The following is a 22,460-nucleotide window of genomic DNA, read 5'->3' as shown; positions in this document are numbered from 1 at the left end:
TAAATCCAAATAAATAAAGACTAAGAGATCACAATTTTAAAAAAGGCATTCATTCTATTACTTCGAATGCTCACAACTTTATTTGTGGGTGGTCCTTGCTTTTAACTTGTGGGACAATATTTATATATATATATATATATTAGAACCCTCTTAATTTACGTAATTGTACATATGAAAATTAAAAGTACACACGCAACATGGTTTTTATATTTTTAATGGGAAGAAGGGCTTGCTTTGCAAGGTTCGAAACATTACAAGTAGTAATTAAAATAACATTTTATTTCTTTAATTAGTTTGATGGTATTATTTGTTTTAAAAGGGAATATATTACTCTACTTTTATAATAACCTGTCAGCATTTATGTTTGTGTGTTTCACAATCTCCAGCATTCCAAATTGATAACATCTTTTAATGCCTTAAAAGGATTAATTTGCTTAATTAATTTTATTATGTGACTGTTTTAATGGGTGTGTCAAACCCTTAAAAATCACATAATCTAGTGGATTATTCCCTGTCTTATAGAGTATTACTAAAGATATCTATTTCAAATTACTTCATCATTAATTTTAATAGTAATTAATAATAAGATACATAAATTAGTACATTAAAAAGAGTTAAAAGGGTAAATTAATAAGATGCCCTTCATTTAATGCTTTTAAATGTTTTCTTTAAGCTTTGTTTATGTCACGATGCATTAAATTAAATATTTAAGGCAAGTTGACGGATTTTAAAGAAGCCTAAATTGGCATCAAAGGATACTTCGTCTAATGAATTAAAAATTAAATGTCTATTTTATTTGTTTACTTTACAAATTTAAGAGATAATTTATTACTTATTTTTAATTTATCCTTATTAATAACTATAATCATTTCTCAAACTATCAAATTTATCATATTTAAATAATGAAATATGATAAATTTTCACGTTGGACCCCCATTGTTTTGTAAATGTTGCACTTTCATCCCTTTTTGTATATGAAATATAGATTCTATTAAAGTTTTGTGCATTTTATTCACAACGGTATCAGAGTGGCGCAGCGGAAGCGTGGTGGGCCCATAACCCACAGGTCCCAGGATCGAAACCTGGCTCTGATATTATTTTTCCTCTTTTTTAAATTTATTTTTCGTATTCGAGAAGTACAATTTATGTGACGCTTTTTTTTCTCCAAAAGTGGTGTTGGTTCCGATTCGACAAAGGTAGAATGCCTGGTCGAAGGTCCAGTAGCAGGCGTGTTCGTTTTGGCTCCCGAATGAGAACGATAAATATAAATAATTAAGTTTAATTTATGCTTCCCATTTAAACTTTTATGACCACGTAAACATTAATCATAAGTTTTATTAATATTATAACCCCTCTAACCGATTATTTTAACGTTATATATGCATTCACTTGAAAATTAAATTCTTTATTTCAGTTTCTGTTGTGACATACCCTTGGATTAAATTATTGTTTTTATAGAAAATTAAATATGAATTTAAAAATGTTGATTGGAGAGAATCTGAATTGGGTTGTTAATGTTACAATAAGAAAATATAGAAAACTTCTTGCTAAGGAAGAACATTATGTGACCAACATGAATTGTGATGCAGTACTCTGTAGAGATTGATTCATCCTTAAATCAACAGTTTTAGTTTCAAGCTTTGGGTACGAAGAAAATCTTATTGAGAGCAATGCTTGATGAAGATTTAGTCAAAGCTTCAATATGGATTTCGAGCCCCAAATTTTAAAAAAGAAGAAGAAAAGAACAAGAAAAGAACATTGACGTAAGTACAAAAGATTCCTACTTTGTTTATTCAAGTGATTATTATATAATTATATCCTATAGTAGTATTATTGTATATGGATAAACTTCACAATTATTGGTACTGAATATGACTCAATCTCCATCTAAACTAGAGTGCTATTATTCAATATTTAATTAGAAAGAAGAGAAAATTAGAAAACAATTCAATTAAAATACTTAAATGTCTAAAATAGGAAAGTAGTCAAAAGGATATTAGGTCAAAGGCAATTATTGAAGGAGAATATGTGTAAAATTATTCTTTAGATTATTAAAGAGTGGTTCCATTATTGTGTTCAAAAATATTTCCTACGAATTTCTCTCCTTCTAAAATTGTCTCAGTTTTAAATTTCTGTATTTGACAAAAGCTATGGTTATGGCTTTTGAGGGTAAAAAATGTAGAGAAAAATTGTACTATAAAATCGTATGAATTGTGGAATATAATTTGGGATAGAGTTTTCACTTTTTGCCACGTGAAACCTAGGTGATGATGATTTTTTCTTATGATTATATGTTGGTATATAATGATTGCGGTGGAGTGCTAAAATATTATTCATTTTTAAAATATCTGTTCAGATATTGATAATGTTTCAGTTCGTTCCACGGGGAAAACATGTGCTTTTTTAAGTTCAAACGAGCTTCAAAACAGGTAAAAATAGATTTTGCTAATTTATGTGTGCTATAGCCCATAAAATTCTTTTGATTCGGAATTCTCGAATCGAAATTGTTGAAAATTTTCATGGACGTCCGTTAAGACGTTGAGAATGTATCTAGTTTGTTCAACAGGGAAAATAAATGCATTTTTAAGTACAAATGAGCCCCAAAGCAGGTGAACGTAAATTTTGTCAATTTTCATGTGCTATAGTTCATGAATTTTTTGTAATCTAGAATTTCCGAAATGAAATGACCTAAATTTTTCAGGACGTCCATTAAGACATCGACAATGTATCCAGTTCGTCCCGCGGAAAAAATGGTTGCATTTTCAAGTTCATACGAGCCCAAAAGCAGATAAACGCAGATTTTACCGATTTTCGTGTGCTATAATCCATGAAATTTTTGTGATTCAGAATTCTCGAAATGAAATGGCTGTAATTTTTCAGACGTCTATTAAGAAGTTAACAATATAACAAGTTCGTCCTGCGAGAAAAATAAGTGCATTTTCAAGTTCAAACGAGCCCCAAAGAAGATAAACTCAGATTTTGTTAATTTTCGTGTGCTAAATTCCATGAAATTTTGTGATCTTGAATTCTCGAAATGAAATGACCAAAAATTTTCAAGGACGTATGGCAATGTATCCAGTTCGTCCTGTAGGGAAAATATGCGCATTTTCAAGTTCAAACGAGCCCCAAAGCATTTAACGCAGATTTTTCAGATTTTCGTTTGCTATAGTCTATTGAATTTTTGTGATCCGAATTTCCCAATACGAAATGACCAAATTTTTGTATGGACGTCCATTAAGACGTTAACAATGTATCTAGTACGTCCCGCGGGAAAAAGGGGCGCATTTTTAAGTTCAAACAAGCCCCAAAGAAGGTAAACACATATTTGTCAATTTTCCTGTGTTGTAGTCCATGCAATTTTAGTGATCCGGAATTCCCGAGACCATATGACCAAATTTTTTCATGGACGTCCATTAAGACGTTGGCAATGTATCCAGTTCGACCCGTGGAGAAAACATGCACATTTTCAAGTTCAAACGAGCCTCAAAGAAGGTAAACACAAATTTTATCGATTTTTGTGTGCGTTCATGAAATTTTTGTGATCCAATATTTCCGGAACCAAATGACTAAAACTTTTTATGGACGTCCGTTAAGACGTTTGCAGTGTATCCAATTCATCATGCGGGAAAAAAGGGCGCATATTCAAGTTCAATCAAGCCTTAACACAAGTAAATGCAGGTTTTGCCGATTTTTGTGTGCTATAGTCCATGAAATTTTTGTGATCCGAAATTCGTGATATGAAATGGCCGAAATTTTTGATGGACGTCTATTAAGATGTGGGCAATGTATCTAGTTCGTCCAACGGTGAAAATGAGCACATTTTTAAGTTCAGACGAGCCCCAAAGTAGGTAAATGCAAATTTTGTTGATTTTGTGATCCAGAATTCTCGAAACGAAATGGTCAAATTTTTTCATGAACGTCCGTTAAGAGGTTTGCATTGTATCCAGTTCGTCTTGCAGGAAAAATTAACACTTTTCAAGTTCAAACGAGCCCCAAAACAGGTAAACACAGATTTTGCTGATTTTCGTATGCGATAGTCCATGAAATTTTTATTATTCGGAATTTCCAAAACTAAATGGCCAAAATTTTTCATGGACATCGTTTAAAACGTTGACAATGTATCCAGTTCGTCCCGCAGAAAAAAAGAGCGTATTTTCAAGTTCAAACGAGCTCTAAAACAGGTAAACTTAAATTTTATCAATTTTTTGGTGCTAGAATCCATGGAATTTTTGGGATCCAGAATTCTCGAAATGAAACTGCCAAAATTTTTTATGGACGTCCATTAAGACGTTGGCCATCAATCTAGTTTGTTTTGCTAAAAAAACAGAAACGTTTTCAAGTTCAAACGAGCCCCAAAGCAGGTAAATGCTAATTTTACCGATTCGTGTGCTATAGTCCATAGAAATTTTATGATATTTCTGAAATGAAATGGCAGAAGTTTTTACGAACGTCCGTTAAGACGTGGACAATGTATTCAGTTCGACTCGCTGGAAAAATGGGCACATTTTAAGTTCAAACAAGCTCCAAAGCAAGTAAACACAAATTTTACCCATTTTCTTGTGCTATAGTCCATGGAGTTCTGATCTTTAATCTCGAAATGAAATGAATAAAATTTATCATGGACGTCTGTTAAGATGTTGACAATGTATTCAGTTCGTCCCACAGGAAAAACGGACACATTTTCCAAGACCCAAAGCATGTAAATGTAGATTTTGCCAATTTTCGTGTGTTATAGTCCATGAAATTTTTGTGATCAGGAATTACCAAAATTAAATGGCCAAAATTTTTAATGGATGTCCTTTAATACATTGACAATATATCCAGTTCGTCCCGCGAGGAAAATAGACGTATTTTCATGTTCAAATGAGCCCCAAAGCAGATAAATGCAGATTTTATCGATTTTCATGTGCTATATTCCGTGGAAATTTTGTGATCCTGAATTCCCGAAATGAAATGACCGAATTTTTCATAGAAGTCTGTTAAGACGTTGGAAATGTATCCATTCGTTCCTAGGGTAAACATACATATTTATAAGTTTAAACAAGCTCCAAAGTAGGTAAACACATATTTTGTCGATTTTCATGTAATATAGTCCATAAAATTTTTGTAATCCAGAATTTTGAAAACGAAATGGCCGAAACCTTTTATGTACATCCGTTAAAAAGTTGACAATGTATCGAGTTCGTCTCGCGAGAAAAATGGGCACTTTTCAAGTTCAAATGATCACCAAAGCAGGTAAACACAATTTTTTTTCGATTTCGTGTGCTATAGTCAATTGAATTTTTGTGATCTAGAATTACTGAAATGAAATGGCTGGATTTCTCATAGATGTTTGCTAAGACGTTAGCAATGTATCCAATTTGTTCCGTAGGGAAAACAAGCGTATTTTTAAGTTCAAATGAGCCTCAAAGTTGGTAAACACATATTTTACCAATTTTCATTTGCTCTAGTCCATGAAATTTTTGTGATCCGAAATTTTCAAGATGAAATGATCAAAGTTTTTCATGAACTTCTGTTAAGACGTGAGAAATTTATCCAATTAGTTCCACGGGAAAAACAAGCGCATTAGGTTCAAACTTGCTCCAAAATTGGTAAACACAGATGTTGCCGATTTTCATGCACTATAGTCAATGAAATTTTTGTGATCCGGAATTCCCCATATGAATTTCCAAAGTTTTTCATGGAAGTCTGTGAAGACATTGGCAATGTATCCACTTTGTCTTGGGGGTAAAGCGGACTCATTTTCAAGTTCAAACGAGCTCCAAAGCAAGTAAACGCAAATTTTGTCGATTTTCGTTTGCTATTGTTTATGAAATTTTGCAATTCAAAATTTTCAAAACGAAATGACCGAAATTTTTAATGGACGTCCTTTAAGATGTTGATAATGTATCCAAATTATCCCGCGGGGAAAATATGCGCATTTTCAAGTTAAAACGAGCCCAACGTAAGTAAAACAAAAATTTCCAATTTTCATGGGCTATAGTTCGTGAAATTTTTATGATCCAGAATTCCAAGACGAAATAACAGGAATTTTTCTTGGACGTCTGTTAAGACATTGAAAATATATCAAGTTTGTCATTCGGGGAAAACAGACACATTTTTAAGTTCAAACATGTCCTACAGTACGTAAATACAGATTTTTCCAATTTTCATATGCTATAGTTTATGGAATTTTTGTGACCCGTAATTCCCGAAATAAATGACCAAAAATTATCATGGATGTCTTTTAAGATGTAGTCAATGTATCCAGTTCGTTTCGCGGGGAAAAATGATGCATTTTCAAATTCAGACGAGCCCAGAGCAGGTAAACACATATTTTACCGATTTTCGTATGCTACAGTCTATGAAATGTTTGTTATTTGAATTTCCTAAAACAAAATGACCAAACTTTTTCGTAAATGTTCGTTCAGACGTTGAGAATGTATTTAGTTCATACTGCGGGAAAATCGGGCACATTTTCAAGTTCAAATGTGCCTCAAAACAAGTAAATGTAGGTTTTTTGATTTTCGTTAAATTCCTTAAATGAAATTACCTAAATTTTTCGTGGACGTAATTTAAGCGTTGACAATGTACCCAGTTTGTTTGGCGAGGAAAAAAAAAGTGAATTTTCAAGTTCAAACGAGCCCAAAACAAGTAAATGCAAATTTTGCCAATTGTTTTTCATGTTTCCATTAAATTTTTGTGATTCCAAAATTTCCAAAATGATATGGCCAAATTTTATCATGGACGTCTGTTAATAAGTTTGCAATGTATCTTATTTATCCGTGGGGAAAACATGTACATTTTCAAGTTCAAATGCGCCAGGAAGAAGACAAATATATATTTTAACTATTTTCGTGTGGTATAGTCCATGAAATTTTTGTGATCTATAATTCCCAAAACAAATGACCAAAATTTTTCATGGACTTTCGTTAAGACGGTAATGTATCCAGTTTGTTCCACGAGTGTTTTCAAGTTCAAACAATTCTCAAAGCAGGTAATGTAGATTTTGCCAATTTTTTCGTAGGCTGTAGGCCATAATTTTTTTTTTGATATCGAATTTCCTAAATGAAATGACAGATTTTTTTCATGGACACCCGTTAAGACGTTGACAATGTATCTAGTTCGTGCTGTGGAGAAAACGAGCGCATTTTCAAGTTCAAACAAGCTTTAAAGCATGTAAATTCAAATTTTATCAATTTTCGTGTGCTATAGTCCATGAAATTTTGTTATCCAAAATTCCCGAAATAAAATGGCCAAATTTTTTTATGAACGTCCGTTAAGACTTTGATAATGTATTCAGTTTGTCTCGCGGGGAAAGCAGACACATTTTCAAGTTCAAACCAGTCGAAAGAAAGTAAACACAAATTTTGCCAATTTACGTGTGCTATAGTCCATGAAATTCTTGTGATCCGGAATTCCCTAAATGAAATAGATTAAATTTTTAATGGACATTCGTTAAGACATTGCCAATGCATCCAGTTTGTCCCGTGGGAAAAACGAGAGCTTTTTTAAATTAAGCGAGCCTCACAGCATGCAAGTACAAGTTTTTTCTAATTTTTATGTGCGATAGTCCATGAAATTTTAGTGATCCAAATTATCAGATTAAAAAGGCCAAAATTTTTTGTGAACATCAGTTAAGACGTTGACAATGTTTCCAGTTCGTTTTGCAAGGAAAATAGGTGCATTTTCATGTTTAAACGAGCCCCAAAGTAGGTGATCACAAATTTTGCCAATTTTCATATGCTATATAGTTCATTGAATTTTTGTGATTCAAAATTTCTAAAACGAAATGGCTGAAAATTTTAATGGACGTCTGTTAAAATGTTAATAATGTATCCAGTTTATCCGGCGAGAGAAAAAGGGCGCATTTCAATTTCCAATGAGCCCTGAAGCAGGTAAACGCAGATTTTACCGATTTTCATGTGCTATAGTACATGAAATTTTAGTGATTCGCAATTTCTGAAACAAAATGACAAAAATTTTTCGTGTACGTCATTAAGACGTTGACAATGTATCTAGTTCGTATCGCAGGGAAAATATGAGCATTTTCAAGTTCAAAAAGCTCAAAGAAGGTAAACACATATTTTATCGATTTTTGTGTGCTATAAAATTTTTGTGATATGGAATTCTCAAAACAAAATGGCCAAAATTTTTCATAGACGTCCATTAAGACGTTGGCAATGTATCTAGTTCGTCCGACAAGGAAAATAAGCGCATTTCAAGTTTAAACGAGCCTCAAAGCAGGTAAATAAATATTTTGTCAAATTTCGTGTGCTATAATTTATGAAATTTTTGTGATCCGCAATTTCCAAAATGAAATAGCCGAAATTTTTCATGGACGTCCGTAAGAAATTGACAATGTATCCAGTTCGCTCATAGGTAAAAGGGACATATTTTCAACTTCAAATGAGCTCCAAAGTAGGTAAAAGCAGATTTTGCCAATTTTCTAATGTTATAATCCATGAAACTTTTATGATCTGGAATTCCAAATAAAAATGGCCGTATGTTTCATGGAAGTCCATTAAGACATAGAAAATGTATCCAGTTCGTTCCAATATTTTAAAGTTCATATGATCCCCAAAGCAGTTAAACATAGATTTTGCCTATTTTCATGTGCTATAGTCAATAAAATTTTTATGATTCAAAATTTCCAAAATGAAACGAACGAAATTTTTCATGGACATCTGTTAATACGTTGGCAATGTATCCAGTTTTTCTATGGAAAGAAGATGCATTTTATGTTCAAACGAAAGCAGGTAAATATAGATTTTTATCAATTTTCGTGTGCTATAGTCAATGGAATTTTTGTAATCCAATATTTCTAAAACGAAATGGATTAAGTTTTTCATGGACGTATAATAAGAAGTTTACTATGTTTCCAATTCATCTCGCGAGGAAAACAACCACATTTTCAAGTTTAAACGATCCCCAAAACAGATAAAAGCAGATTTTATAAATTTTTGTGTGCTATAGTCCATGGTTTTTTTATAATCCAGAAATTTTGAAAAAATGAACGACATTTTTCATAGACGTTCGTTAAGACGTTGACAATATTTTCAGTTCATCCCGCGTGGAAAACGAGCACATTTTCAAGTTCAAACGTTCCCCAGAGTAGGTAAACACAAAATTTTCCAATTTTCAAGCTCTATAATCATGGTATTTTAGTGATCCAGAAATCTAAAAAAAAAATGACCGAAATTTTTTTAATGGACGTCGTTAAGATGTTAATAATTTATCCAGTTTATTCCGCGGGGAAATCAAACGCATTTTAAAGTTCAAACGAGCTCTAAAGTAGGTAAACGCAGATTTGATCGATTTTTTGTGTGCTATAATTTCAAGAATCGAGAGCATCCCCAAGCCGTAACACGGTGTACTTGACACCGAAGGGGTATTATACAAGCCCTTAACATATTCATAACATATGACATTAGAAAATATAAGAGAATTTAAAATTTTAAGATATACAATCGAAGCCATTTTCATAAATCTCAAACAAAAGTCTTTTCTAACTCTTTTGTCTCAAATCATCTAACTTGACATGAATAATAGTCTTTGGGATGCAACCCAGACAAAGTCTTAAACATAAAAGTGAATGATGTAAAGGTAAGTAGATGTTGTCCTCAAAGCTATGAGAAATCACCAAGATCTTCAATCTTCTAAATCCGTGAGACTCTAGCGTGCAATAGCAACTCAAAGCTCCAACCTTACATTTGGTTAGAATGTAGGCAATATGCGTTAGTACAAAGGTATTAAGTATGAAAGCTAGCACAACATCATAAGAGCATCTCAAACGGTTAGTCAACATAAGACATAAGCATAAGAGACAATAACATGATCATAACATAATCATCATAATCATAACATAATCTCCTACATAAGATTCAAATGAACATAAGTCATCATAAGACATAGTTAATGTGCATAAAAGATACATTATGACCATAAAAGCATGAAAAGACATTTGGTCAACTTTACCCTCATTGTCTAAGAGCATGGTTAAGTCATAAGTATTTCTACCATAAGGGTACCATACTTCTAAGTAACTCAAGACACACTTGTGCAATGTATGAAATACATCACATACTACCCTTCACACTAAGCATAGACTTGACGTCATCTTACTTATATTCACCCTCTTATGGTCTTATTACCAAGCTTACTTCATAAAGACAAGGGAACTACCATCTTAGTCAATCATATCTTGGAAGGAAACTATTGCAACAACCCAATCTAAGTCATACTATATAAGGGAACCCTTCACAACTAGCCTCAAGTCATACTTGTGTCATGTATAGGTAGCATTCCATACAGCCACCCACACTAAGTACTTCTTTAGACTATGACGAATGTTCACTAGTTGGGGTCTAATCCCTCTATTCTATTACCTTTTTTAAGGATACCAAGGAATAACCCTCCACTAGGTTAGACCAAGCTACTCATCCTTTAATATGACATTCTATGCTAAGTCAACCTACCATGGGAACATACTATCCCACTAGTCCAAGCTATCCAAGAAATAACCCTTTAATAGGCTATACCATGCTATTTTATTTTCTAACATAACTAGGTTAAGTTAAGCTAACTACCTTGGTAGACACACTATCATGCAAGTCTGAGCTATTCAAGAAAAGGTACAAGTGCATTATCCTAGCTACCATGAAATAGTTCTAAACCAAATAACTCATGCTAACCTTACAAGTGTACTAGGATATAAATGCAAGCTATCCATAGGGGGAGTATGATTCTCATACCTAAGCTATCCTTATGAGAGTATGAGTCTTCAATCACAAGATACCATGACTAACCTAACTCAAGCTATCCTTGAAATGCACCTTGCATGCAAGTTAAGATACCCTTAGTAGAGTGTAAGTCCTTTATCCCAAAGCTATCATTAAGCGGTCTTGGGCAAACCTAGTCAATCTACCATGAATACCTCTTAATAATGCTAGTTCATGCTACCCATTGGAGAGTATGTATACATCTTCAATCATAGGCTACCATGACTAATACTAACTCATGCTACCATGAACTGCATTCTACAATGCTAAGTCAATTTATCCCTTAAGAGAGTATATATCTTCTATCCCAAGCTATTGACCTTGGTCTTATCCTACTAAGCCAAGCTATACATGAAGGACATACAATCCTCAACTTTAAACTATCCTACTTTGGTTTTGTCTTACCAAATAAGCTACACATGAAGGGATACCAGATCACAACTTTTAAGTTATTTTAGTCTAACATGATTTGATTCACTTTAGGTTATTAAGTCAACCTAGAATCCTTTTATGTGGGAGAACTTGCTTCTCCTAGCTTGTTGATGTCTAAATTGTGTAAAAGAAAGAGAATACTCAATCAAGATCACCTCATGTTGACTTTACCCCAAAACCTTAAATACAATGTCTACAAGCCCTATTTTCAAGACTCACTTCATTCTATCATGATCCATGTCTAAATTACAAGCCATTCAATCACTTTGATCCTTAGAATGTAATTCTAGTCATAATTGATCATAAAAGGTCCAATTCTAACTTTTGAAGTCAAGATCCTTCCTATTCAATCAAACCTAGTTCAATTCATATTTAGATAATCTAAACTATGACAAATTATTATTCAAGACAACTGAATTAAGAAGATCAATTTAGAACCTTCAACCATGCCTCTAATGGCCGAAGCCCACAATGATCACCCTCATCAACTTAGATTAGGGTTCATCAAGGAATTCACATGAAAACATGGAATATTAATCATACAAGCATTATTCAAACAAAAATAAATGCTATACACTAGATTGGAGTCACAATCAAGCCTTAGCCTCAATGCAATCACAACCATATCTAGATTGGGGTATTTGGATTCACAATTTGGGGGAAACTATGGGGGTTTGATGGGTGGAAAAAACCATGGATTATTAAGCTTCACATACCTCTGATCAATTCCTTAGACTAAGCTTGAATCAATGGTGGAATCTCGACCTAGTTTCCTCCCTTCTTCTCTTCATCTTCTTCAATTCTAGAGAGGAAACATTTGGAGAGAGTTTGGGGGTCTCTAAATGAGTTAGTTAGAATGGTTAGTTTATGGTTATTTAAGTTTATATAGGTGGTTTAATAACCTAAACCGGCATTCATTAACCCCTAATTAATAACTAAACCAACCCCTAACTCCTAACTTAAAACTAAAATTATTAAAACTGGCTACACCTATGAGGGGGTCACCTACGGACCGTAGGTCCACTTACTTGTCGTAGGTGGCCTCCGTAATTTGGTTCTGAGGGTCAAAAATTTCAGTAACTTGCAGGACTGACGTACGCCCATGACCTATGGGGCTTAAGTGGAGTTACTGGGCGTAACTTCCCATCGTGAGTCACTTCATTTGGCAGTTCTGGGGACTGCTTTTGGGTACCCTTCAAGGATCCCTTGGGTTGTCCTTGGGGGGTCATTTTTGTAAGTTTAACACCTAATTATGTACTTCTAAGTGTAGTAAACATTTTCCTTGAATTTAACCTTCATACCACACTCCAAAAGTCCATTACAAGACCCTTAGTTTGTCTCACTAGCTCACTTACTAGTTTCTGGACGTCGTGGTCATTTCTTGATGTTTTACTTTTAAAATCACCAAACTAACTTAAATAGACATTTTTCATCATTTAATAAAGTTTCCAACCTTAAAATAATATGTGAGGCTCTAAAGTCACTTATTACCTTCTATTAGACTCTAGCTTGTTCTTACTAGAAATTCCGGGTTATTACATTATCCCCCACATGGAAACAATCGCCCTAGAATGACACTTTGAACACGTTATAAAGTCTAAAATCTAACTTAGCATCCCACTATGCATGAGTTACATCTAGTTCACAAAATCAAGGAAGAAAAATCTCAATTCCAAGCTAAACTCATTTAATGCCGTATAAGGGAGTAGGAACTACCTCTACCAACCCAAAATGAATCAAATTCATCTAATCATTCTCTAGAAGAAAATAAAAAATTCTAGATAAAACATGCTCAATGAATACTCTTGGACCTAAAATGACAATAAGTCATTTCTAAAAAGACCTAAGTAATTTCATGATCATGCATATAAGTAAATCATGTCAACACATAAGGCACACAATAACCCCTTGGGGGTAAGCCTACTTAAACTTCTCCAACATCATATATGCTAAAATAAATTCACATCCAACACTAAAAGTCATAAAAGACAAGAAATCTGGAAATTTCACAAACCCTTAAAAACACATACCAAAAGTGACATGAGATCACTCTTGCCTTCCCTAGATTGGAGAGCATACTTTATTACCTTCTTTTTTTGAGCCTTAGCCTTAGGGAAATATTTCATCATGTGGCCACTCTCACCACAACTAAAGCAACCATATTTACTTGCCAAACACCTACCCTCATTCCTCTTACCACACCTAGAACATGAGGGCCATACATACTCATTACTCATCTCTTGGGGCCTAGGAGTAGACACTCTCTCATCTTTATGGTAAGAAGTATGAGAAAAACCTTGTATGGAAAAATTTTGTCGATTCCTCGAATGACAATGTCCATCAGACACATCATGAAAAGACTTATCACCTTCCCTCCTAGACCTCTTCTTTTTTATTAGATCTCTATTTTTTGAGTTTTGAATCCTCTATTTGTTGGGAAAACACCATGAGACGAGCATTTCCAAATGACATTTTTCTTCTACTAACTCGGACACTCCCTTCATAGACTTATTTATCAAATCCCTAGGATTGTCCACTAAGCTTGGATTATACTTAGACAAAAGAGATAATTTCAAAGAGTACTCCATAACACCCATATTACCTTTGTTTGTGGTTGATAAATTCTCCCAATTTGGCTTCCCTCAACTCTTTGGGGGAAAAACCTATCTAGATTTTCCAACTTATAAGTTTCCCACTCTGTAGGACCCGCTCTTATCGACCTACTATCTTTCCATTTTTCATACCAAATTGGGGCAACGTCTTTCAATTGATAGGCGGCTAGCTCTTCCTTCTCAATGGAAGACACTCCCATGATTGAAAGCACCTACTAAACCTCATCTATGAACGCATTTGGATCTTGCTTAAAATTAGAGCCATCGAACTCCGGGGGTTCATTCTCAAGTACTCTCTCTTAGGGGTGGGCATTCGGTAATTCAGTTGGGTTTTGTTTTTTTTTGGTTTTCGGTTCTTGTATAATGTGTATCGAACATCGAACCAAAATAATTCGGATCGGTTCGGTTTTTATTATTTTGGTTCGATTTTGCTATTTAAGTTTTTTTAATTGCCCTTCTTAGTTGGGCTTTTAAAAATTTACAAATGTTTTTGTTTGATTTTTCAGCTTAATGGGCTAAAAATAGTTACATCAAAAAGTGTCTTTTACTCTTTACTTTTTTATTTTAAATTATAATATTTATTATTTAACATTAATAATGAATATAATATAAATATATATTATAATAAAATATATTTTGGTAAACCGAAATACTGAATAACACAAAGTTACATACCGAAAACCGAACTGAAATACCGAAAAATACAAAAATATATATCGAATACTGAACCGAAAACCAAAAAACCAAAACCGAAATACCAAAAAAATTCGGTTTGGTACGTTGTTTCGGTTTTCCGGTGTTTATGCCCAACCCTACTCTCTCTCACCCTAGAAGAACTCATTCTTCTTTCATGGTTTACGGAGCAACCATATCTCTATTGGCTTGCGCCTCCAAGGCTTGAGCCAATATTTGCATAAAATCCCTAAGCTCACAAGAGTAGAATAGGGCCGTTTGGCGCTTGAGGAGGTACTTAGTGTTAATCTTGAGGAGGATCTTGGTTTGTAACTTGGGGATGAATCTCTTACTCCCCTTAACTCTTCTAGCATTAAAAAATCATAGGCAAACATTAAGATAAAGACATACTAGAGCTAAAATGTCTATGGCACGACAAAGAGAATGAAGAAGTGAGATTGTTCCATAGAATCCAAAGCCTTATATTCATCAAATGTGTCGCAACTCACACCCATGAACAAGACTCTTCTAAGATGTGGCTAGAGACATCCTGAAAATTCCTAAAACCTTATGCTCTAATATCAAGTTTGTCACGATCCGGGAGCACCCCAAGTTGTAACACGATGTACTTGACACTGAAGGGGTCTCATACAAGCCCTTAAGATATACAATCAAACATAATACATTAGAAAATATTGAAGAATTTAAAACTTTAAGATATACAATCAAAGTTATTTTCATAAATCACAATCGGAAGTCGTTTCTAACATAAAGTCTTAAACATAAATATGAATGATGTAAAGGTAAGTGGATGTTTTCCTCGAAGCTCGGAGGACTCACGAAGATCTTCAATTTTCTAAATCCTTGAAATTCTAGCCTCCAATAGCAACTCAAAGTTTCAACTCTACATTTGGATAGAACGTAGGCAATATGTGTTAGTACAAAGGTACTAAGTATGAATGCCTGCACAACATTATAAGAGCATCTCAAATGGTTAGTCAACATAAGACATAAGAATAAGAGATAACAACATCGTCATAACATAATCATCATAATCATAGAATAGTCTCCAACATAAGCTTCATATGAACATAAGTCATCATAAGACATAGTTAATGAGAATAAGAGATACATCATAACCATACAAGTATGAATAGAAACTTGGTCAACTTTACCCTCATATTTTAAGATCATGGTTAAGTCATAAGTATTTATACCATAAGGGCACTATACTTCTAAGTAACCCCAAGACACAGTTGTGCAATGTATAAAAGATTTCCATATTACCCTTCACACTTAGCATACACTTGAAGTCATCTTAGTCATACTCACCCTCTAATGGTCTTACTACAAAGCTTACTTCATGAAGACAAGGAAACTACCACATTAGTCAATCATGTCATGGAAGACAATGGTCTTACTACAAAGCTTACTTCATGAAGACAAGGGAACTACCACCTTAGTCAATCATGTCATAGAAGGCAACTATTGCAACAACCCAAGCTAAGTCATACTATATAAGGGAGCCCTTCAACACTAGCCTCAGTCATACTTGTGCCATGTATGGGTAGTATCCCATATTACCACCCAAACTAAGTACTTCTTTAGACTATGATGAATATCACTAGTTGGGTCTAATACCTCTGTTCTATTTACCCTTTTCAAGGCTACCAAGGAATAACCCTTCACTAGTCTAGACCAAGCTACTCATATACTAATATGACCTACTATGTTAAGTCAAGCTACTATGGAGACATACTATCCTACTAGTCCAAGCTATCCAAGGAATAACCTTTTCATAAGCTAGACCACACTATTTTCTTTTCTAACATAAATAGGTTAAGCTAAGATAACTACCTTGAAAGATACACTATCATGCACGTCCAAGCTATTCTACGAAAGGTACAAGTGCCTTATCCTAGCTACCATGAAATAGTTCGAAATCAACTAAGTCATGCTATCTTTACAAGTGTACTAGAATACAAGATTCTCATCCCTAAGCTATCCTTAGAAGAGTATGAGTCATCAACCCCAAGCTACAATGACTAACCTAACTCAATCTATCCTTGAAATACACCATGCATGCAAGTCAAGCTACCCTTAGGAGTGTGTATGTACTCTATCCCAATCAATCCAAGTCAAGCTACCATGAATCCATCCTTACAATGATAATTCAAGCTACCCATATGAGAGTATGCATATATCCTCAATCCTAGGCTACCTTGACTACTACTAACTCATGCTACTATGACATGCATTCTACAATGCTAAGTCAAGATATCCTTAGAAGAGTATAGATCATCCATCCCAAGATATCAACCTTGGTTTTATCCTACTAAGCCATGCTATACATGAAGGAAACACAAGCCTCAACTTCAAGCTATCCTACTTTGGTTTTGTCTTGCAAAATCAAGGTACACATGAAGGGATAGATCACAACTTCAAGCTATTTTAGTCTAACATGCTTTGATTCACTTTAAGTTATTAAGTCAACCTAGAATCCTTCTATGTGAGAGAACTTGTTTCTCCTAGCTTGTTCATGTCTAAACCTCATGTTTACTTTACTCCCAAATCCTTAACATAAATGTCTATAATCCCTATTTTCAATACGCACTTCATTCTATCATGATCCATGCCTAAATTACAATCCATTCAATTACTTTGATCCTTAGAAGGTAATACTAGTCATACGTGATCATAAAAGTTCAATGCTAAATTTAAAAGTCAAGATCCTCCCTATTCAAACATACCTAGTTCAATTCATATGTAGATGATCCTAACTATAATCAATTAGTATTCAAGACAATTGAATAACGAAGATCAATTTAGAACCTTCAACCTTGCCTCTAATGGCCTAAACCCGCAATGATCACCCTCATAAACTTAGATTAGGGTTCATTAAGGAAGTCACATGAATACATCACATATTAATCATAAAAGAATAACTCAAACATAATTAAATTTTATCCGCTAGATTGGAGTCACAATCAAGACTTACCCACAATGCAATCACAACCCTTGCTAGATTTGGGTATTTAGATTCACAATTGGGGGGAAACTATATGGGCTACATGGGTTGAAGAACAATTGGATGATTTATCTTAACATACCTTTGATCAATGTCTTAGACTAAGCTTGAATCGATGGTGGAAACTCGACCTAGTTGCTTTCTCCTTTCTTTTCTTCTTCTTCTTCAATTCTTGAGAGAGAATATTTGGAGAGAGTTTTGGGGTCTTTAGATGAGTTAGTTAGAATGTTTAGTTTAGGGTTTATTTAAGCTTATATAGGTGGTTAAATAAACTATTAAACGACTTACATTAACCCTAATTAATAACTAATACAACCCCAAACTCCTAACTTACAACAAAAATCATTAAAACTGGAGCACCTATGAGGGGGTCACCTGCAAACCGTAGGCCCACTTACTGGCCGTAGTGGCCTCCTTGGTTTAGGTCGAGGGTAAAAATTTACAGGAACTTGCAGGCCTAACATACGCCCATGATCTACGGGGTGAAGGTGGACTTACTGGGCATAACTCCCCACCATAAGTCACTCTATTTAGCAGTTTTGGGGACTGCTTTTGGGGTTCAAGGATCCTTTGAGTGGTTCTTCGGGGGTCGTATTCGGAAGTTTAAAACCAATTATGTTCTTCTAAGTCTAGTAAACATATAACTTGACATTAATCTTCCTACCACACTCCAAAAGTCCATTACAAGACCCTTAAACACGCTAGTTCGTCCCATTAGTCCACTTACTTGTTTCCGGATGTCATGGTCGTTTTGTGAGGCTTTACTTCTAAAATCACAAAACTAACTTGAATAGACATTTTTAATCATTTAGATAAGCTTTCAACTTAAACTAACATGTGAATCTCTAAAGTCACTTCTTAGCTTCCATTAGACTCTAACTTGTTCTTACATGAAATTCCGGGTTATTACATATACTCAATGAAAATTTTCTGATCAGTAATTCCCAAAACAAAATGACCGAAATTTTCATGGATGTCCACTAAGATGTTGGAAATATATTCAGTTTGTCCTATGGAGTAAAAAAATCATTTCAAGTTCAAATGAGCCCCAAAGTAGGTAAACATAGATTTTACCAATTTTCGTGTGCTATGATCATGGAATTTTTTTGATCCACAATTCTCGAAACGAAATGGCCAAATATTTTCATAGACGTTTGTTAAGATGTTGGCAATATTTCAAGTACGTTCCGCGGGGAAAACGGGCGTATTTTCAAGTTCAAACGAGCTCCAAAGCTGGTAAACACAAATTTTTCCGATTTTCATGTGTTATAATAATTCAAATTTTAGCTATCCGAAATTCCTGAAACAAAATGGCCTAATTTTTTTTATAGATGTCCGTTAAGACGTTGCCAATGTATTCAGTTCGTCCCGCGGGTAAAACGGGAGCTATTTCAAGTTCAAACAATCCCTAAAAAGGAAAATGCAGATTTTGCCGATTTTCATGAGCTATAGTATATGAAATTTTTGTGATTCGAATTTTAAAAAATGACATGACCGAAATTTTTCATGGACGTCTGTGAATTTGTTGGCAATGTATCCAGTTTGTCCCGCGGGGAAAATGGGCACATTTTTAAGTTCAACGAGCCCCAAAGAATATAAATGCATGTTTTTACTGATTTTTTTGTGCTATAGTCTATGGAGTTTTTGTGATCTAGAATTTCTCAAATGAAATTGCTGAAATTTTTTATGGACGTCCATTAAGACGTTAGCAATATACCCAGTTCGTTCCATGGGTAAAACAGACGCATTTAATGTTCAAACAAGGCTCAAAGTAAATCAACACAAATTTTGCCAATTTTCATGTGCTATAGTCCATGAAGTTTTAGTGATCCAAAATTCCCAAAATGAAATGTCCAAAATTTTTCAGGAAAGTCCGTTAAGACATTGACAATTTATCTAGTACATCCTGTGGGGTAAACATGCACATTTGCAAGTTCAAACAAGCTCAAAAGTAGGTAAACGCATATTTTGTCAATTTTTGTGGGCTATTGTCTAATAATTTTTGCGATCCAAATTTCCCAATATGAAATGATCAAAAATTTTCGTAGATGTCCTTTAAGATGTCGACAATGTATCGAGTTCGTCCCAGGTGGAAATAAGGCACATTTTAAAGTTTAGACGAGCTCCAAAATAGGTAAACACAAATTTTGCTGCTTTTCGTGTGCTATAGTTCAATGAATTTTTGTGATCTAAAATTCCCAAAACAAAACTGCCAAAAAATTTCATGAACGTCCATTAGGACGTTGATATTTTATCTAGTTCGTCCCACGGGGAAAATAACCTCACATTCAAGTTCAAACGAGCCCCAAAGTGGTAAACACAAAATTTTCCGGTTTTCATGGGCTATAGTCCATAAAAGTTTTGTGATACATAATTATCAAAATGAAATGGCCAAAATATAGACATCTGTTAAGATGTTGGCAATGTATCTAGTTTTTAAGCAGGGGAAAATGGGCGCATTTTCAATTTCAAATAAGCACAAAAGTAGATAAACGCAGATTTTACCGATTTTTGTGTGCTGTCTATGAAATATTAGTGATTTGGTATTCCCAAAACCTGTCACGACCTGAGAGTACACCCTAGAATATAGGAGAATCTTAGATTGCGACACGACGTACTAGACCTCTCGGAGGTCTTGTACAAGCCCTTTCGTATCATTCATCGGATATACATAAATGAGAAGTAGTGCGGAATTTAAACTTTTTACAACATGTGAATAGTCTTTCAAAATCTATTTCATATAAGAACCATAAGAAATACTAAGTCTCATGTCATCAAATCTTAGACACAAGAATACTTGGGAGACGACCCATACAATCGAAATATAGTACTACTAAGTCTATTACAATGCTTAAATAAAAGAAACTCTAAGATAGTGATGCCTCGAGTCAAATGAGAACATACTTCAACCTTGCTTGAAATATCCTATAATACAAGCTTCGCTCCCCAAAACACCTTCACCTATGAATCACTTTAGAGATAGATAAAAGCATGAAAGTAGTACAAACACATGTACTAAGTATGACATAATGCACAAAAACCATGATAACGAACATTTAATGAAAAAGAGCACATTCAACACCTTAAAACACATAAGATAACACTTAAACATTTTATCACAATTTAAGGACATTACAATGAACTATGTCACTATTACAGTGAATTAATTCACTGTTATAGTGAAGTTCTTCAACTCTACATGAACCCTTTCTAGCATGCAATCTTCTCACTAATGATTATCCCATGACTCACTTAAGTAAGATAAAGAGAGAACGCCCATACACCCTCTCTAAGCATACCTAAATGATCCTCAAGACTACCTATAGTAAGACAAATACACTCATATACACCAAAACACCATAACATGAGTAAGTTGTGAAGCAACCGCCCGTACAATTCCTCCACACACAGTTAAGAGATCCTTTTGACTACCTAGGATAAGATCATTCCCACTTCATAAATCAACATTCCTATTTAGAGTCATTCTTAAGACTTCCCTAGGTAAAATATGAAGAGATCATCCTTTATGCTCCCTTCACACTTTAACTAGGCAATCCTTAAAGTTACTCTAAGCTAGGTACTACATACTTTCTTACTTAAGTCATTATCTTCATTAGTTCATTCAAGAAACATTCATTACATAAGGATATTCAAGTAATGGTCTTGGATAAGACCTAGGGACTCATTCACTAACATTTTCAAAGCCTATTGTGTAATGTCTAGATACCATCACATACGACCATCTAAACCTCATAGGACTTATCAAACACTAGAGGGTATCTCATATGTGAGAATAGACAATAACCCACATAGACCATGGTAGCAAAGCATGAAATCCGGAGTTGTAACCTACTCCGATGGAGGGTGTTCTACTTGCAAATGGTAGAATTTGGACACATCCCATGTAGTCACATGGTTAAGGAATATGAAGGGTTTCTTTGAACTCTAGCCTGATTCTAACTAGAGCTACTTCCCTTACCATACTCACTCGATGCTAGGCTTTGTTCTCATAGAGTAATTCATATAAAGGATAACATGTAGAGGTTCCATATCTAGTTTATCACCCAATCATATTCGCCCTACCAAAGAGGTCCCCTAGGGTTGCTTTTCAATGGCGAGAGGATAGCTTAATGATTTTCCTAAGGATGATTTCATTTTGTTCCATCCAACCAACCTTAAGTCCACCATTCACACAAAAAGGATACCATTACGACTTTCGACTTTAAGGATATTATAACCTCTCAACTAGGTTGAGGGATCTACATAATTTAACCTTCTCACTATGTTCAAGGCCACATATCATTTATACATACAAGACTAAGAGGCTTTAGCATCCTAAGTCAAGAAATCACATATTTACATTCATTCATGTATCAAGTAAGGGACACAAATCTACCACACAAGACACACCAATACTTCACTTTATCACATATAACATATCATTCTAAAAGCTCATAGGAATAGCCATCATCATCTATAGGTCACCCTATACACTACTATAACATCATTCATATAACCATCATGGTATATCAAGTAGTTGCCGACAAGGCCATGATCATCATAATACATAAAGTAACGCCGACAAAGCCACATCATTCACACCATAAGTGGACCATACCAATCATAACATAATTCAAGAGCTACATTATATAAAATAAAGATAATTAGGGCAGCGTACCACAATCTATTCTCTCCACTTCAATCCATTGCTAAATCATCCAATTCAATACCAAAAGACCCTTACCCATGGCCATGATCATAAATTCTATAAAAAAATCATAATTCTCTATAAATCTAGGTCAATTCTATATAGATTTAGCCATCTAAGAAAGCCTATACATCAATTCAATACAATTCTTACATCATTCAATAGCCCATAGAAAACTACACTAGAATGCATAAACATTTAGACAAGATTATGACATCCATAATATAACCAAATTGAAGAGATTATTT

General features: G+C 34.2%; 1 non-coding gene across 1 annotated transcript; it reads left to right on the top strand.

The window, feature by feature from the left end:
- The first annotated feature begins 1,022 nt into the window (after nt 1–1,022).
- On the top strand, nt 1,023–1,094 carry TRNAM-CAU. Its single transcript has one exon. It is a non-coding gene; the product is annotated as a tRNA-Met (tRNA).
- The last annotated feature ends 21,366 nt before the right edge of the window (nt 1,095–22,460 follow it).

The sequence above is a fragment of the Solanum pennellii genome, chromosome 5 (assembly GCF_001406875.1).
Source record: "Solanum pennellii chromosome 5, SPENNV200".
In the NCBI taxonomy this organism is placed as follows: domain Eukaryota; kingdom Viridiplantae; phylum Streptophyta; class Magnoliopsida; order Solanales; family Solanaceae; genus Solanum; species Solanum pennellii.
The sequence above is the reverse complement of the archived record's forward strand: the minus strand, read 5'-3'. Positions and strand labels throughout refer to the sequence as shown.